Below are 15,359 nucleotides of genomic sequence, written 5' to 3'. Positions count from 1 at the left end.
CAATTTGTCTTCCGAAGATGAATTATAGTCTTACGGGGTTGGAACAGCACGAGGGTGAGTAATTACTGACAGAATTTTGTGTAAATTAACCCATTAAAGTTGCAAAGAACATTTGTGAAACACAAATTTATCCCCCTGTATAAAAAATGTCCCCCTGGAAAACTAGTCCCGAATAGGGCTTAGGACACTGAGCGACCCTACATAGGCCAAGCAGGGGATGGATGGATGTCACAACTGGATATGTTTCAAGGAAAACTCCTTTCGTTTTTCTAATTCGGAATTGCATAACTGTTTTTGTCACTCCTTTTCCATTAAGGGACAATATTTGCCCCCTTTAACACATTTTTCAATTAATACCTTTAAAAAATCAATAATGCCTTAAATAAATCAATGTTCAGTAAATAGGCATTGTTAAAAATTATTATAGTAAAATCGCCGTTAGGTGTCGGTAACTCATTGTCTTTATGTGCGAGTCATTCATTGAATCTCACAATTCGTTTAAAGCCACAGATTTCGTCGCAAAATGGAGCAATAAGCCTTTTAAAGCATAATGCCCTTTAAGTCTCACAGCAGACCTCCCCTTTCAACAGAGTGTTCAAAACAGAGGGCTAAAATCAGGATAGAGAATCATCTTTTTTTGTAATTTATGTAAATATTATGCTAACATTTTAAAGTGAACCTTAGGAAACATTATTAAAAAAAGTGCAGGTCATGACCCCTTTAATGCACAGCTAGCTGTGAATTATCCCTGACTTCAGTGAAAGGCAACTTTGGTCCTGTAGGCCACTGTCCTGCTGTTTAGCTTCAACCCTGATGCATATTTACCTGCCTGGAGGTTTCTTTAGTAATCCTGAAGTCATTGATTTGTTTGTTCGGGTGTTTAATTAGGGTTGAAGTTAAACTCTGCAGGACAGTGGCCCTCCAGGACCGGAGTTGCCAATCCCTGCCTTCTATCAAAATGGATTCAAAAATACCGTTTTTTTTTATATGTACAGTAAGCTTCTTTGACCCTATGCTCAATGGTTTTCCAAGACATTCCCCCATAACCTGAAGGAATTCCTCTCTCTGTGTTGATGTAACTGATCCCCCGCCACATCTGTCCCAGCTTGAGGCTCATTATAGATAATGTGCTCTCTGACAAATGAGGCCCTCCCCCTGTTGGTGGAGTTCTCCTGTACAGCTTGACATGTACACAAATACAGACTGGTCAGCTGCAGAAAGCTAGATAGGGTGGCTGATTGGCATTTAGTGGGCGAGTAAGTGGTAAAGTGTTGGATGTGGTGTGGGGGATTGGAATGGGGCTCCCTGTGGATTCACAGTGAGGAAAAATGAGATGGAAGCAACTAAAAGATTGGCTTTCCTTCATCACTAGCATTTGTTTATGGTGGGAAGCATTTCAACACCCCAAACAGGTTTCTGCAGCAGTATCCATGGTTACATGATAAAGCATTTTTTTAATGGAAAAAGTGAGAGAAAAAAACAATAGAGAGAAAAATGGAGAATGGGTTCTGTAAATAAAATGTTATGCAGTATATCTTAGGCACTACTTTTCATTTATTCATCCAAAATTTGGCATATTCCATGTTATACTGTAAATTGCTTTTTTACGCAATTCCGTTTGCCTTTTGTACATTGCAGAAAGCATAGGGTCCTACTATCTATATATAATCACTTTACAGCTTTACCTTCACTCAGCTTCACCTGAGTGGCACCGCTCAAGGGGTCTGAGCACATGCGCTAATCACTCGTCTCTGGTTAACTGTTCATGAACCTCAGCACAATATTTTTACAAAGCTAAAAACAGCAGTATGCATATATTTCACAGTAACACTATTTGGTGTATTTGCGTCACAGGGGTGGTCCAAGCTGCTGAAAGTGTCCACAGGAAAGAAAGGCACACAATAGAGGGGAAATGAACGGGTGTTTGATAACGGCTGCTAGCGCACCGGTCCTCACACACTCAGTAAGAACTCACAGCACAAGATCTGCTTCAGGCCTTAGCAGATGGAACACTGACTAAAGATCAGTCGAATGATTCCATGACTAATAAGTTCTTTTAACATCTGTACTTCATTTTATGGCTTTTAAAAATGTGGAATAATGTTATATATTACATTACATTATATAATATAGTCCAATCAGTGGACCTCTGCTTTGTGATTGTAAGTGCCATCATCTTTTCAGAATTGATCGCCATGGTTACTGGCCAGAGTACTTCCTATCCATTGCTTCTTTTTTGCTTGTGATGACGTTTATAGCACCTTATGGGCTATAGTTATGCACTATAATGTTGTTATTTTAAAAAAAATATGGTTAATTTTAGATAAAGTGTGCTGTATTGTAGAGAATAAATCACTAGTGATTTAATCCAGATCTGTTAAGAAGAAAAAATACATGCACACATGTACAGAGTCAGTGTTTTGCATGCTGTTGCTAGCAGGAATTCTCATGGAAACAGCAGCAACGCTTAGCAGGATTCTAGTCTCATACAAGATATTTCCCATGATACCAGTCTGTCAGCACCATTTGACCTGATGTGGTGGTGGTGATGTGGGAAACAGCCCGGTCATTGGAACTTTATCCTAATATAAAGCCTTTTTATTTCTTATTAATTCACTTTTTGTTTCTATTATTATTATTATTATTATTATTATTATTATTATTATTCATTTTATTTTTATTTATTTGTTTTTAATATGTATATGTAAAATATTACAGGGTTAGTTCACCCCAAAAAATGAAAATTCTGTCATTTACTCACCCTCAACATGTTCCAAAACAGTATGAATTTCTTTCTTCTGCTGTACACAAAATATATTTTGAAGGATATGGAATATGCAAAAAGCGAATTCACAGATATCCTGTTTGCTTTTTTTTTTTTTAAATAGATTTTTTTTTTTCCTTTTTTTAAATTTATAATCCTTTTTTTAAATTGATTGTTCATTTTACTGATAGAGTCGCATTTAATTTGCGGAAGAATAATTGAAACATTTTTATATATTTTTTTTATTTGGTCTAGTGCTCGATTAAAGATCTAGGCTAGTGTTTAGAAAGGGTGTACTGGAGGCCTTTAACGCGGTACACAGTGGATGTGTGATATTGCTTTGGATGAGTAAGCAACTGCTAAATGACAATAGCTATTATCTAACTGTGTGCCATTTGGTGAGACAACATGGAAATCTCCAAAACCATGGTGCAGGCATGAACTTACCATGCCTTTGTGAAACTCATTTGTCTGGTTACACTCCTGGCTCAGCTCAAGCTGTTTAAATATCTCATAGGCATCTCAAATCATTGGAGGACACGCGCAAAGCAGAGCAGAGCATGCTGTTTCTTCTGTCTTGGTTTTAAAGAAACACTTAATTTCAAGCATATTTGACTTGCCCACCTTAGAGCATTTAACCACCAAGCACAGTATATTTTAGAATTGGAACAGTTCCTTTTGAAAATGTATTTTAACTATTTTTTAAGCAAGGAAATGTGGAGAGGTTGGTGAGTCAGCCGAGAGTATTTTGCCATTTAAGCATGCCTTTAGAGTTTAATGACACCAAATCATGCTTAAAAATGGAATTTATTTTTAGTGAGCTGTTCCTTTCAAAGCTGCAAGTCTCCAGCACATATCAAGACCCAAATCTTGAGTCTCCTAGCAGTTCAATAAAATGTGGATCTGCACAAGCACTGTGTTTTAAAGAAATAGTGTTTTTGTTTATTTTAGTCTTTTTATTAGCTTTGTGCCCATCTAAATGCTTGTGTACCCCTAACGTTATGCATGTAATGAGCAACATTGATCGTTTGGAGAACAATAGATTGAAATCTTAATTTAATCACTGTTGTGTATTCACAATGATACACAATGGGGATGTGCAGTCACCAGAGATGCAGGAGAATATACAGTATATAGACTGTTTTACATCATACTATAGGCTATACACACACACACACCATGTAAAAATATGTACTATAAAAATAGATAAAAAAGGCTACAGCTATATATAAAATATGCAGTTTCTTTTGTGCTTAAAATATTAAGTGAAGTAAGTTTAGGTTACAGTTCGAGTTGAACTTGTATCCTATTCAGTTTAAAACTAAAGGTGAATGCGGGGGCCATTTTCTATCAGTCTGGTGATGAAAAGATCCATCTGTCCATATTATAAATATATGTATTCCACTCTTTGCTTCCCCCAGATATAAGATTTTCTTTAAAGTACTCTATGCATCATTTTACTATCAAGATTTATACTTTTGCTTATTGTCATTTTTAATGAATAGACCTTGAATCCTGGTCTCAAGGACTGCATCATGCTGTGATACTTTGAAGATTAGCTGCAGGTTATTTTCTTGCCCTTCTTTAACATAATTCCTTCTGGACTGAATGTCTCTTTCATTCGAATTTTGAAAAGTTCTTCTTTTTCTTAAAATCATCGAACACCGCTATTTGCCCTTTAAAACAGAAGACCTCAACGGCTTTTATTCACTGTTCTCTCAATTTAGCTTGATTAATTAATGGAGGACCTGTACTTCTGTTTAGAATGGATCTTTGTTTCTTGAATAACATTTGTGTTAAATCGAGAGAAGTAGTAGGCTTTTCAAAATAAATGCAGAGAGCCAGATCAGTCCTGAAATCTCTGCGTTTACCTTTCACTCGTCAACTTGAAGCCATACAGCAGCTTCGGTCTCCACCCACTCACTCTCAGTCTTTCACACGAGACCCGCAGAGGGAAATTACTGGAGGGCAAAAGCAGGTACACCCTGACGGTGTGATTTTAAGAGCTTGTGGAGGTTTGATCCGGCGCGGTGGTGTGCGGGGCGGACCACGAGGCCGAAGACAACATTTTTGTGTCAGTTTAAAATGCTAGAATCCATTTAAAGACACTTGGTCTCCCTCTGTGAGCTCATAGGATTGAAACGTAAAAATCAAGGAATATTGGAGGTAAAACCATGACAAATGTCACATATTTTCAATAATTGCATAAAACCATGCATCGTAAAATCACTGTCAGCAACTGTTACATGACAGGCTAGGGAAATCAGATTAAAGGGCACCTATTATGGCATTTGAAATGTTCCTAATTTTGTTCTGGAAGTCCCCAACAACAGTTTTACATGAATGCAATGACAAAAAACACTTTTGTTGTCTTATAATATGCATTTATTTTTACCTGATTTGCTCACCGACTCTCAAATGATTCGTACAACGAGTCATTTTTCCAAACCACTCCTTTGTGTGGCGCTAATCGGCGGTGATTGGTCAGATGACCCAGTCAGTTATTGTTTGTTAGCCCAACGCATAAACATATTGATAAAGCACTGCAGTACTAAAAGACACTCTATTCTTTATGACAACTCCAATAACAGCGACAAACATTTCGCATATTTAAAAAAATTGACATTGGAAACCTAGAAGCTGTGCTGAGCGTAACTCACACACACACACACACACACGCAGCTATGCCTTCATCACAGAAACTACCTGGATGCAATCATGTACAAAACAGATCGGTGTCTTTATTTAAATTTTCTAAAAACGATCACATCAAGAAGAGGTGGATTAATTTTGTGAAGAGCCAACCTTGATCGAGAGTTGAGGATCACTGCCATCACCCGCCTCTGTAATGATTATTTTACATTGGTTAGTTTTATAAACTTTTGTCTGACACAACTGGGATTCACTGATAATCCTCTGTTCCTGGTTAATGGGGCCGAACCGACTATCTCCCGCCTCGGCCTTCATCTCCCCGTCCTGAAAGCAGTATGACAAAAATCAGCATCGGCAGCTTTCCCGCGAGTGGACGTGGTTTCAGCGTAGCCAGCGGACACGCCCCCCGCGTTTGAGAGCAGAGAATAATGCTCAAGATTTTGATAGCTTATTTTATGTACTTGTCGGCTTTTTTATCATTCAAATTTGGCTGGTTGGCTGTGTGACAAACTCAGAAAACATAAATAATTTTGACATTTTCCTGGGACTTTAAGGAAAATGTTGGAGTGCTGCATTAGTTACGGAGAAGGAAAAGATGAGGCTATTCATTGTGGTGCAATTCATGTGCTGGTACAGTCTTTATTAACATGATGGTTTTAGAGCATTTCATACGATTGTCCCATATATTATGTTGTGTAAAAGATAAGGTCTCTTTTTCCATCATTCTGAAGAGAATGTCTGCAGGAGTGTGTCTATTGATGGCTTATTTCTTGTTATAAAGGAAATGAAGGTTACGAGTGGAATATAAGTTGATTGGCTAACGAAAATAGACATAAATAATTCAATAAAATATATAAAAATGACATAAATATAAAAAATTACACTCATATGGGTTGATTGACCATAACTTTTATCGAGTGTGTAGCCTTGAGGATCAGTATTCAGTGACCCATCTTAAAATAATCATCCTGTTTGCAAATCACTGGCATTCATTCTGGATCAGGCTAATTTTTTGTAGCCTAAATTAATAATAATAATAAAAAAAATCTGAATCATGCTTTTTTTTTCTTTGTGGCCATTAGCCCGTCCTGAAATCTAAATAGCAATTTTATAAACTCTTATCTCTTTATGTCCTCAATGAGTGGAAATTTAATCGTGTTTCATAGGACTTTTATTCTGAGAGGGTGGCTCGGATCATTCTCTTTGAACTCAATGTGTTTACTCTCAGACCTCCAGGTTGATCCTGTTTTACTCTCAGTAACTTCCTCCATTTCCCCGCCTGGGAGAACGAAGTCTGACAGCTCCTGTCAAAATCTTACAGGCGGAGAGAAGTCATTGCTGTTTGACCCAAGCACAAAGAGGCTTTTGTTATCTGAATCTTCACACCAGAAGCATTATTGGTTGTTCGCGTCTATTTGGAGTACAACAAAATGGAGCAGAGTTCAGTGGTCTCTCAATGCTTTTGTTTTAAAGTTAACATTTTTCTGAAGACCTTATGAAAGAGTTTAACAGCAGCTAAGTGGTTAAGTAAATGCGAAAAGCAAATTCAGCACAGAAATGGGTGTAAAAATGTTGTCAAATTGTGTCTTGAAAGCGCTGGAAATGATGGGTAATGCAAGAGTGCATTCAGCGTGAATAGCCTCTTACAGCTTCAGGTGTCACTGTGAGTCAGACGAGAGAAATGTCCCAGCAGTTCCCATGCTGTTATAATCACAGCTCCCAGCGAGTTTCTCCTCATCAGTTTCGGGACTGTGAAACACCACAGATTTTTGGAGGTTTCAGAAATGTGCTGAGAATGGCTCTGCAGTTACATATTCTTAAGAGTTTTAAAAATTTGGATAATAATAATAATAAAATAATGACACTAGCTAGTTATGAGTCGCTGTTGCTTAGTTGCTGCTGATTCAGTTTTCAGCATTACATTTTTTTCCCCACATTTTTTGCTTGCCATTTTTCCTGTTCCAGAAAGGGGAAAAGAAAACTTCCTTTGCTGTGCGAACGATACAAGCCACTCTGGCCACTATACACTCCCAATGGAGGAACATGTTGCCATTGGCTAAATCCCAGGAAGCTTAATGACCTGTCCAGGTCTTAGACTGGAACAGCACAGTGAGATTGATTCACAGATTTAGAAAAGGGATGAGAACGGTTTTCACACCATTCCTGCCTGCTCCACAGTCTCTGTTGCTGTCGGTAGACCTGCCATTTTCTAGAATCTATCTTGTATTGCGCCTGCACTGTTAAATCTAATTTCAAATATAAGCTTATGGAAATCTGAGTTGCGTAATCAGTTACATAGTATTGGGTGATGGGTGTTGTGAAATATGAACTTTTAAAATCTGCAACTTAAGTCGCAACTGTCTCTATTCTGGACTTAACTTTTCAGCTACTTAAGGTCTTATTCTGAGGATCTTTCAGAGAGCTGCTATTCTTTTAAGAGTGCTATTCTGATCTTTATCAATGTCTGTACTTCTCAGGTCACATTTAGGCATGTCGCGATAGTCAATCAATCAATTAATCAATTGATTGAAAATCGCGATAATCAATTAATCGCTCAATTTTTTTTCGGACGTGATAATTTCCAGTTGCATGCTTGTTTGTTTTCCTCATCTCTCTCTCTCTCTCTCTCTCTCTCTCTCTCTCTCTCTCTCTCTCTCTCTACCAAAGAGACTGGATGACAACCCTCAGTTCCTTAGCATGAAACTAGAAATATATAGAAATAAAACATATAATAGAACATATAACATATAATCACAGACATGTGTTGATTTTTTTGAACGCAATGGCCAATCAGAAGCATTTAAGATAGACTCCCCTCACCACTCAAAACAGACTTTTTGTTCAGTGTTCAACCTTTTTTAACATTATAAATGTCTTTACTGTCCCTTTTGATTAATACAATGCATCCTTGTGAATAAAAGTAACTTACCCCAAATTTTTTAACACTATGTAATTTCACATTATATAGACCACCTATACATATAAAATAGACACTTATTTCACGTTTATTGCTTAGATACTCAAAAAACTAAAGATTAAACCAGAAAATTTGCACCCTGATAAAGCAGTTGGTAAATTTGAGACTGGCAACAGGCAGGACCACTTCTGTCTACTGCTAGTCATTATGCATTTATCACCTGCTTTTTATTCACAGCAGATTATTACGTCTTTAATAATAGTTTATTTGTAGCAACTTGGTGTAAAGTACCAGCTCAAGGGCACAAGGATTAAACAGCTGGATTGACATCACAGTGACTTTCTGAATCACTGTCTACTCAGTGTTGAACTTATAACCTGTGATATCTCATCTGTTCTTTTCTCTTGCAGAGTAGGCAGACATTTTTTTTTCTACTCTTTTTTTTCCCCCCATCCTTCTCCTCTGCAGTGCCACAAATATCAACCAGCCAGAAGCTTGCGCTGTGTGATCGTCAGCTCGTGCCTGAGATAAGATGGTCCTCCTCCCAGAAATGGAAGCAGGACACAGTTGTGTGTTTTGATGGCAGTGGCACGCAGGGCAGTATGGGAGCCAGATATCAGAAGCCCTGCTGCTCATTGCAAAGCCATTTTTGGATGTAATGACTCACTGATATGCTTCCTCCTACACCAACCTGTGGTTGAGCAGGGAGCGCCCCAATTCACAGCTATATTCAGCCAGATTTTTAATAGCAGTGGCAGAGCACCTCCACTTTTGCATCCCCAGAGTGACTTCCGAACCTCCTTTTGGAGCTCAAATAGCACAAGACTGAAGTTTGTGTGTGTTTAGAAACTTAACACTTTAGAAACATTTTTAGTTTAATGTTGTCGAAGCATTACTCCCCCACATCTTATGTAAGCGATACAATTATCTTTACACCTCGACCAAATGCTTTCCTAGACTAACATTACAAACTTTGTTTGTAATTCATCAAATAGATTAACAATCCAGTCAACCTGCGAGACGAGCCCTGCCCCATTTTATTAGCCATTAATTAAAGCCATTAAAAAAAAATGTGATAGCTGCACAATGAAACATCACATCTCTGTCCTTCTATTTTTTCCGCCACTCTAGTTGTTTTTCTTTTCATGCGATTCTCCGAAAGGCTGGAATTATATGGTGTGAGGCTGTTTGACAGCCTCTCCTGTTAATTACACCACATAGTTCTCTTTTTCTTTCTCATGCTGTTTTCACTCGCTCTCTTTCTCTCAGCTATTTTGGTCTTTTCCTCCTACAAACCCTGTGACTGTGTTGCTAGGGACTGTCAGTGGAAATGTGGATGTTTCTCTTTTAGAGGGAGCCACGGTTTGTCTGGTTGACATGCTTACAGTTGACGGCATGTACAGGGCCCTTGGGGCTGGTTGTGAGGAAAGCAGTGTTAATTTGTAATGCTGTTTTTGGGCCATTATTGTTTAGTGAAGGGTACTCCATTTCATTATTTAGGTGTGGATTATACTTTAGCTGCAACAACTAATCGATAAAATCGATCATTATAATCGAAAATGAAAATAATCAACAATAAATTTGATTATCGAAATTAGTCATGTCTGTGCGCTGTGCCCAGGAAAACATCAGCTAGTCATGTCGCTTTACAGTAGTGAATAACACATTTTTATTGCCAAAACGCATATGGAAAATGGAGGACAAAGATTGAGCTGCTCTGGGAAATGTACTTGATCCAAGTTAAAACATGAATGTTTTGATATTTATAAGCACTAAACTAAAGCATAAGTGTTTAGCACTGCTTGGCCTGTTGTTCTTTGACAGATGCGTGTGCTGTTTAATGCCTCTGACATGTGTTTTCCTCAGCCAATAACATTTTATGGTTATCCCTATCTGTAAATGTTAGAAAGTCCTACCAGAACTATCTAAATTTTGCATATTCCCGACAAGAAACGTTTTTTTACACTTCACATAGTTTAATGAACAAGCATCGGTGGGTGCATGCATGCACATCATATAGGCGGAGCGCAGTAGAATTAGAGCCCAATAATTCTGATTAATATACACATTTTGTTAAAATATTTTTGTTAGAAATTAAGGTAATTAATGTCAATATTACTTTGCTCAGAGTCAGACGAGTGAATTTGTTCCTCATACCTCGTTCAAGTTAAAGTTTGAGTTTTTGTTTATCATTTTTAATTTAGTAGTTTTAATTTCTGCTTAAAAATTGTAAGCAATCCATTGTTTATTTGATTAAGAATGTAGGTACTGTCTGTATTTGGACCCTTTTTTAAATATTGTACAGCGTAGCCTACATGGATATATTCACTATATTTGTTTTCATAAGCTTTATATGAAACATTTGGTGCTTTTCCACTGCCTGGTACGGCTCATTTTTTGGGGGGTTTTCCACGGTTGAGGTTTCAACAAGTGAGCCGTAGTGATACCAAAACGTGACTGCAGATCACTGATTGGTCAGTGTATCGTCACTACCAGCTTCATTGAAATTGCGGCACGAGACACCTAACCCGCTAGATTTGAATGGTCAGCAACAGCTACCGCAGTATCATTTGTTTGCACAACTTTTTTTAAACTTTTTCAGTTGCTTATAAACATATTAATGGCACAGGTGAAATGACACTCTATCTAGCACAAACTCAAGCACAAACAGGGCTACCATAATATGTGAGCAACATGTTTATTTGACAAAAAGCTTTGTTTTTTTGTATTCACAAAAAATAGACACAACAGTAGGGTTGAGTATCGTTTGAATTTGAATGATTCTGATTCCAATTCCTGGTTTCGATTCTGGTTCCTAACGATTCTCGATTCCGATTCTTTTAAGAGGCAGGGTCAAAAAAGTTTAGCTAACCTTGCTAACTAACGGTCTTTCTGAAGGAAATACTCCTTTTGTCACAAATTTTGCATTTTGCCGAGATTTCGTTATTTTTAGTTATTTTTAGTGAAGCCACACTTTGGACCGCCGACGTAAGCTACTCATGTTCGACTCGCGCGGTTATGCCAACACTTCCGGTAGACGCTTCTTCGTTGGTGTTGTTCAGCGTTTTCTTCTTCTGCTCGGCGGACTGTGAATATCGAAACTAGGAATCGAAATTTTAACTTTTGAACGATTCCGGGAAAAACGAAAAGTTAGTCCCGGTTCTAATCGATACTCGATTCTCGATACCCAACCCTACTTAACAGGATCTAATGATGTACAACACTTATGTAAAATCAAAATTAACAGTAATTTGAGTCTCTTATGCACTAAGGAAAAAGTGAGCTCATCGCGCTGGTGCGATAGTCGACCACAGAGGGTTAAAATACATTTTTAGTTAATTTTTTTCTGTATAATAATAATTAATATATTTTTCATCAGATTAATTGACAAAAATAATCGGCAGATTAATTGATTGTGAAAATAATTGTTAGTTGCCAGAGTCTATGTAATTAATGGGAGAAACGGCAGATATTTTCACACTATTGTGGAGACCATGAGAACAGCTCCACCTGAAAGTTCATGCAAATCGATACCACAAACATGATGTCCTCTGCACTACTGACATCTATTATTTTCAGGGGCTGTGGCCTTGTTTAGTTAAATGAAACCTTTTAAAATGGCCTTGCTTAGCTTTTTTATCTGTGTTGTTTATTTATAAGTGATGCAGCTAGCTTTTGTTGAAAAAACGTTCTGGTTAATGTTTGTTTAGGGAATGTCAGATTTCCTGATCTGAGCGCACGGATAGAGCAGCTTTTTAGTATCTCATTGGCAGATTGTATGTTAGATTGAACACTTGTCATTTGTGTGTGTGAGGGAAGCTTTTTTCCCTTCCCCTTTTTTGTTGTTCTCTCCACCATGTAATTTAACACAGGTTCTGTCAGTTTACATTGATCTTTTAGATCCAGTGCATGCATATAACTAATGTGTAGTTAGCCGCATGAAAGGTATAGGAACCAAGCAAAGATCACTGCCATTATAGTCACTGAAGCTGTCAATTACAACGCAAGGTACACATAGCTGCATCATAGCTGCATTCATGCGAATAGTCCTATTATAATCAGTGATGCCGTCTTTGCTGTGCAATGAATCTGTTAGTAACATTGTGTTTATACTTTGCTGGTTATAATGAAAGGATTCACAAGCATGCAGAACTCATGCTAAACAAAAACTCTGACATTTTGAGCTTTTTCAGAGATTCTGACTTAGGGCTGCATGAGAGAGAGAAAATTGGGGGGATGTAATTGTGAAATTTTGTTTCTGCGATATATATTGCGATAGGAAAACAATTTCACCTGATGATTTGAATAGCTCTTATTTGTAAAGAATTAATTTTTGTATAATAATTTGGGTGATTTTGTAGGAGAGTGCATAACTTTTTATTATCAAAATCATAAACAAATTGCAAGCATACATTTACTTTTAGTCATTTAGCAGACGCTTTTATCCAAAATCATTGGTCCAATCATCGGGTATCATCGGGTATCATTACTGCATGACCACAGATATCGGGACGCTAAATGATAGAAATGAAAGATATTTAATTTATTAAAATATTTTTAATGCAGGAACAACCTCTATATGGTGATATTTAAATGCCATGAATAATTTCAGACCATTTTTCCATTGATTTTTGTCTTTGGTTTTAACAGTTTCCGGTGCTTACACATAACTCAGGCATTCTCACACAGAAGAAAGCTCCATCAATGGGTGTTATTGATTTTTTTTTTTTTTTTTTTTTTACCCAATAGCCTCAGCGGAGTGTGAGCTTGTCATGTGTATGGCTGAAGAAGCAATCACCAACGAAGAAGCAACGAGTGTTTGTGTACGTATGATCACAGATGTTCAGATAGATTAGTTGCGAGCTCTGCTTTGCATTCTTCCTGTCTCTCCTAGTTGATGATTCATTTGCTGATGGCTCAATCACGTAGACCGAGGAGAGAAAATCTGCTGGCTTTTTAAATCTCACAAGCTTGAATAACAGGTGAAATGAAACGGCTTTGCCGCCTCAAAGATTAGTCCAAACTCACCATGGTATGCTTGAAGCTAGATGCTGCTCGCCTCTGATGAATTGCTGCAGTTCAATTTAAAGTTTTGTTATGAAATTAGTTGAAATATAGATTTTTCATGGTTAAAAAAATGTGTAATTTTACCATACCGCACCAAAACATTACCTTATCAGAATACTGTGCTTAAAGGTGCTATTTGTAACTTCTCTTTATCCTTTTAAAATGAATCCTTTTTTATTGCATGTGTGTGAAGGAGTTGTAATCACACATTAAAATGATCCACTTGTCAGGTTTTGCTATTAACCCTGAAAGCCGGTATTCCTATTTCTATGTGATGTCTCCAATTTCAAATCGGATTTTCTGCAAAATCCATCGGATGTGACGTGCACGCGCGCTCCCGAGCCTCTCTCCTATTTATATACAGTCTATGCGACGGCAATGCAGCTGATGACATGAGTCTGATAACACCAAAAAACTCCTGCCTCCAGCACAACACACACTCCAACACAAACTCCATATAAGAAACAAAACAAAAATGTATCTGCCGAAGCTCGTCAGGAATAATACACACTTCCGGGCACGTTCAGTACAGTAATGATACTTCCTACGATCTTTCTGTTACACTGAAATTGTTCAGTCTAGTTCACTAACTGTTTCTTTTCGTTATCATATCATACATTCACCTATGTTGACATTGCTGATTGTGAAAGATACACGAATAGTTAGTGAAATGCCTAATGCTAGTTAACACCACAAATGTATCGTTATCACGGTACGAGCATGGAGTATTAGTTCAATGTCAAGCTGATAAAAGTAGCCTATTATTGTAACGTTGGAGTGGGAGTTTATGAGTTTCCAGCATGTTGTGTGATGATTTCTCCGGTGTGTTGAAAGTCTCAGTGTGGCTGTGTATCATGAGTGCTCTCTCTCGTGTTCGAGCACGCGCAAGAGCACGAGCGCTCTTGTAAAAATTGGTTGCGATTTGAAACATCACCGATAGAGGCCGCTAAAAAATACATATAGCACCTTTAAGAAACATCCTATTTTGTTTATTGGTTTAATTATTTGCTACTTTTCCAGTTTCCCATGGGCATAAACAGCAAATTATATCATACTGAGCTGCTTTACAATTTCAAGCTTCTTTTTTTACACCACAGCCTCAGCAATAAGGATTTTTTTGCTGACCCAGGGAGGCTAGTATATCAGAATGAGAATCATGCTCTCATTCATATCTTTCCTGTATTGAGAAACAAAAATGTATTGACAAAGAAACATGGACAGACATATTCTGAGGGAGGGATGATGTGAAGAAAAAGAGAAAAAAAGGAAGGCAAGAAAAAATATGGTGGGTGCGTGGGAGACCACATCAACTTCAGTCTGCTGAGTGGTTCCTCTTTAATGGATAAACACTGTCTTCCATAGTTGATGGGTAAAAAATGAGGGGTTTTATCATCAACCACCAGGCAGCACAAACCTTTGCCTTTCAGTTCACGTCTGCCATTAAATATTGTGTTAATGCGGGATAATGTTGTTGCTCATGAATTTCTTTGCCTATACACAAACGAAGCCTTTAAATGTAGTCACTCAGAAAGGAAAGAGTACCCTCTGCATGGCAAAGAAATCAGTCGCCACTTTGTTTTGCTATTTTAAACTGTAACTTACTTCCAGCTGTACACAGAAGTATGATCCACCTTTACTCAGAATTTAAGGTGCACCACAGGGTTGCCATTGAGAGGGTAGCTTTTGGCGAGAAAAAAAAATTGATGAGTGACTGTAAAGAAAGAGGCATTTGTCTGTCTTGGAATAGAGTCAAAAATGTTCTTTTGTTGTTTTTGGATGTGGCCCTGTATTCTGGAAATGTTAATGTGTTAAACTGACAATTATCATAATTTGTATTGGTCACTTGCCATTCAAAGCGATTTGCAGTACATCAGTTACAGTACAGTACATCAGTCTCTGTGTTGCTACAGGGATGGAAATGAACTTTTTTGTCCACCTGCTACACTTTCTTGTTTTTAA

At 37.6% G+C, this 15,359-nt stretch overlaps 1 protein-coding gene across 7 annotated transcripts in view; it reads left to right on the top strand.

Moving 5' to 3' along the window:
- The window catches only part of sipa1l1 (signal-induced proliferation-associated 1 like 1), a 76,944-nt gene that overhangs the window by 23,690 nt on the left and 37,895 nt on the right, over positions 1-15,359 (top strand). The window contains exon 2 of one of the 7 annotated variants that reach the window (XM_089118641.1): positions 13,083-13,156. The exons of the other annotated variants lie outside the window; for them this stretch is intronic. The gene's annotated coding sequence lies outside the window, so the exon portion shown is untranslated. The remainder of the gene's footprint in view (positions 1-13,082; positions 13,157-15,359) is intronic. 7 annotated transcript variants of the gene reach the window in all.

The sequence above is a fragment of the Pimephales promelas genome, chromosome 13, assembly GCF_988280905.1.
Source record: "Pimephales promelas chromosome 13, fPimPro1.hap1.1, whole genome shotgun sequence".
Classification (NCBI taxonomy): Eukaryota; Metazoa; Chordata; class Actinopteri; order Cypriniformes; family Leuciscidae; genus Pimephales; species Pimephales promelas.
Note: the sequence above shows the minus strand (reverse complement) of the source record. Positions and strands in the feature narration are given on the sequence as shown.